This window comes from Syngnathus leptorhynchus, unplaced genomic scaffold, assembly GCF_054491065.1.
Source record: "Syngnathus leptorhynchus isolate UIUO unplaced genomic scaffold, UIUO_Slep HiC_scaffold_51, whole genome shotgun sequence".
NCBI lineage: Eukaryota > Metazoa > Chordata > Actinopteri > Syngnathiformes > Syngnathidae > Syngnathus > Syngnathus leptorhynchus.
The window spans coordinates 447,501-451,965 of record NW_028232018.1 but is presented as its reverse complement, the minus strand read 5'-3'; positions in this window follow the sequence as shown (position 1 = coordinate 451,965).

The following is a 4,465-nucleotide window of genomic DNA, read 5'->3' as shown; positions in this document are numbered from 1 at the left end:
ACCGGTAACGGGGAAATGTCGCCGCCTTGTGGACACGCCGTTGTAAATGAATGGGCTTTCGCACTTAGTGCAATTTTCGCCAACTCTGTGACTGGTGCTATGGAAGTATGGAGCTCTGGTGCTATGGAAGTATGGAGCTATGGAGCTCTGGAGGTATGGAGCTATGGAGGTATGGAGCTCTGGTGCTATGGAGCTATGGAGCTCTGGTGCTATGGAGCTATGGAGCTCTGGAGGTATGGAGCTCTGGAAGTATGGAGCTCTGGTGCTATGGAGCTATGGAGCTCTGGTGCTATGGAGCTATGGAGCTCTGGTGCTATGGAACTATGGAGCTCTGGAGGTATGGAGCTCTGGAGGTATGGAGCTCTGAAGCTATGGAGCTATGGAGCTCTGGTGCTCTGCAGCTATGGAAGTATGGAGGTATGGAGCCACCAGCCAGCACCCTCCGTGGCTCATCCACGCCGGCCCAGAGTTCCAGCCGCTCGGCTTCACTCTCTCACAAGCCCCGCCTGGAGCTCCCCAGCCCGCCCCTGGTACCTCAACTACCGAGGCCAGCCGCTCGACCAGGCCGGCCCAGAGTTCCAGCCGCTCGGCTTCACTCTCTCACAAGCCCCGCCTGGAGCTCGCCAGCCCGCCCCTGGTACCTCAACTACCGAGGCCAGCCGCTCGACCAGGCCGGCCCAGAGTTCCAGCCGCTCGGATGAGCTCTGCCACTCTCCCGCCGCGCAGCCACCGGTAACGGGGAAATGTCGCCGCCTTGTGGACACGCCCTTGTAAATGAATGGGCTTTCGCACTTAGTGCAATTTTCGCCAACTCTCTGACTGGAGCTATGGAAGTATGGAGCTCTGGAGCTCTGGAGCTATGGAGCTATGGAGCTATGGAGCTCTGGGGCTATGGAAGTATGGAGCTATGGAGCTATGGAGCTATGGAGCTATGGAGCTCTGGAGCTCTGGAGCTATGGAGCTATGGAAGTAGGGAGCTATGGAGCTATGGATGTATGGAGCTATGGAGCCACCAGCCAACCAGGCTGGAGCTATGGAAGTATGGAGCCATGGAGCTCTGGAGCTATGGAAGTATGGAGCTATGGAGCTATGGAGCTCTGGAGCTATGGAGCTCTGGAGCTATGGAGCTCTGGTGCTATGGAGCTATGGAGCTCTGGTGCTATGGAGCTATGGAGCTCTGGTGCTATGGAGCTATGGAGCTCTGGTGCTATGGAAGTATGGAGCTATGGAGCTATGGAAGTATGGAGCTATGGAGCTATGGAAGTCTGGAGCTATGGAAGTATGGAGCTATGGAGCTATGGAAGTATGGAGCTCTGGAGCTCTGGAGCTATGGAGCCACCAGCCAGCACCCTCCGTGGCTCAACCACGCCGGCCCAGAGTTCCAGCCGCTCGGCTTCACTCTCTCACAAGCCCCGCCTGGAGCTCCCCGGCCCACCCCTGGTACCTCAACTACCGAGGCCACCCGCTCGACCACGCCGGCGCAGAGTTCCAGCCGCTCGGATAAGCTCTGTCACTCACCCGCCGCGCAGCCACCGGTAACGGGGAAATGTCGCCGCCTTGTGGACACGCCGTTGTAAATGAATGGGCTTTCGCACTTAGTGCAATTTTCGCCAACTCTCTGACTGGAGCTATGGAAGTATGGAGCTATGGAACCACCAGCCACCCAGGCTGGAGCTATGGAGCTCTGGAGCTATGGAGCTCTGGTGCTATGGAAGTATGGAGCTCTGGTGCTATGGAAGTATGGAGCTATGGAGCTATGGAAGTATGGAGCTATGGAGCTCTGGAGCTATGGAGCTATGGAGCTATGGAGGTATGGAGCTACGGAGCTATGGAAGTATGGAGCTATGGAAGTACGGAGCTCTGGAGCTCTGGAGCTATGGAGCTCTGGAGCTCTGGAGCTATGGAGCTATGGAAGTATGGAAGTATGGAGCTATGGAGCTATGGAAGTATGGAGCCACCAGCCAGCACCCTCCGTGGCTCATCCACGCCGGCCCAGAGTTCCAGCCGCTCGGCTTCACTCTCTCACAAGACCCGCCTGGAGCTCCCCGGCCCACCCCTGGTACCTCAACTACCGAGGCCTCACGCTCGACCACGCCGGCGCAGAGTTCCAGCCGCTCGGATGAGCTCTGTCACTCTCCCGCCGCGCAGCCACCGGTAACGGGGAAATGTCGCCGCCTTGTGGACACGCCGTTGTAAATGAATGGGCTTTCGCACTTAGTGCAATTTTCGCCAACTCTCTGACTTAGAGCTATGGAAGTATGGAGCTATGGAGCCACCAGCCACCCAGGCTGGAGCTATGGAGCTCTGGAGGTATGGAGCTCTGGTGCTATGGAAGTATGGAGCTCTGGTGCTATGGAGCTCTGGTGCTATGGAGCTATGGAGCTCTGGTGCTATGGAGCTATGGAGCTCTGGAGGTATGGAGCTCTGGAGGTATGGAGCTCTGGAGGTATGGAGCTATGGAGCCCTGGAGCTCTGGAGGTATGGAGCTATGGTGCTATGGAGCTCTGAAGCCATGGAGCTCTGGTGCTATGGAGCTCTGGAGCTCTGGAGGTATGGAGCTATGGAGGTATGGAGCCACCAGCCAGCACCCTCCGTGGCTGGATCAATGGAAGTGTTTTAGGTACCAGGCAGCCAAAGGGCCGAGGCCTCACGCTCGACCACGCCGGCGCAGAGTTCCAGCCGCTCGGATAAGCTCTGTCACTCACCCGCCGCGCAGCCACCGGTAACGGGGAAATGTCGCCGCCTTGTGGACACGCCGTTGTAAATGAATGGGCTTTCGCACTTAGTGCAATTTTCGCCAACTCTCTGACTGGAGCTATGGAAGTATGGAGCTATGGAGCCACCAGCCACCCAGGCTGGAGCTATGGAGCTCTGGAGGTATGGAGCTCTGGTGCTATGGAAGTATGGAGCTCTGGTGCTATGGAAGTATGGAGCTCTGGTGCTATGGAAGTATGGAGCTCTGGTGCTATGGAAGTATGGAGCTATGGAAGTATGGAGCTCTGGTGCTATGGAGCTATGGACCTCTGGTGCTATGGAAGTATGGAGCTATGGAAGTATGGAGCTCTGGTGCTATGGAGCTATGGAGCTCTGGTGCTATGGAGCTATGGAGCTATGGAGCTATGGAGCTCTGGTGCTATGGAGCTATGGAGCTCTGGTGCTATGGAGCTATGGAGCTCTGGTGCTATGGAGGTATGGAGCTCTGGTGCTATGGAGCTCTGGAGCTCTGGTGCTATGGAGCTCTGGTGCTATGGAGCTATGGAGCTCTGGAGGTATGGAGCCACCAGCCAGCACCCTCCGTGGCTGGATCAATGGAAGTGTTTTAGGTACCAGGCAGCCAAAGGGCCGGGGCCTCACGCTCGACCACGCCGGCGCAGAGTTCCAGCCGCTCGGATGAGCTCTGTCACTCACCCGCCGCGCAGCCACCGGTAACGGGGAAATGTCGCCGCCTGGCGGACACGCCGTTGTAAATGAATGGGCTTTCGCACTTAGTGCAATTTTAGCCAACTCCGTGGCTGCAAGTATGGAAGTATGGAGCTATGGAGCCACCAGCCAGCACCCTCCGCGGCTGGAGCTATGGAAGTATGGAGCTATGGAGCTATGGAAGTATGGGGCTATGGAAGTCTGGAGCTATGGAGCTCTGGGGCTATGGAAGTATGGAGCTCTGGGGCTATGGAGGTATGGAGCTCTGGGGCTATGGAAGTATGGAGCTATGGAGCTCCGGGGCTATGGAGCTCCGGGGCTATGGAGCTATGGAGCTCCGGGGCTATGGAGCTCCGGGGCTATGGAGCTCCGGGGCTATGGAGCTCCGGGGCTATGGAGCTATGGAACTATGGATCTCTGGAGCTCTGGAGCTATGGAAGTATGGATGATCCAGCACCCTCCGTGGCTGACCGCTGGTGCTCGGGGCCGGTGAACTCGGCACCCGCCTCCGGCGGGTGCCTCGGTGACCGCTGTCGCTTGGGGCCAGTGAACTCGGCACCCGCCTTTGGCGGGTGCCTCGGTGACCGGTTGTCGCTTGGGGCCAGTGAACTCGGCACCCGCCTTCGGCGGGTGCCTCGGTGACCGGTTGTCGCTTGGGGCCGGTGAACTCGGCACCCGCCTTCGGCGGGTGCCTCGGTGACCGGTTGTCGCTTGGGGCCGGTGAACTCGGCACCCGCCTTCGGCGGGTGCCTCGGTGACCGGTTGTCGCTTGGGGCCGGTGAACTCGGCACCCGCCTTCGGCGGGTGCCTCGGTGACCGGTTGTCGCTTGGGGCCGGTGAACTCGGCACCCGCCTTCGGCGGGTGCCTCGGTGACCGGTTGTCGCTTGGGGCCGGTGAACTCGGCACCCGCCTTCGGCGGGTGCCTCGGTGGCGGTCGGGGTTAGTGCTTGGGGACCGGCTTCGCTTCTGGAAGTCTGGGGGAGGCGGTCTGGTGGTGGTGGCCGACGTTGATGGTGGTGGGGCGGGAAGAAGAAGGTTATAGTC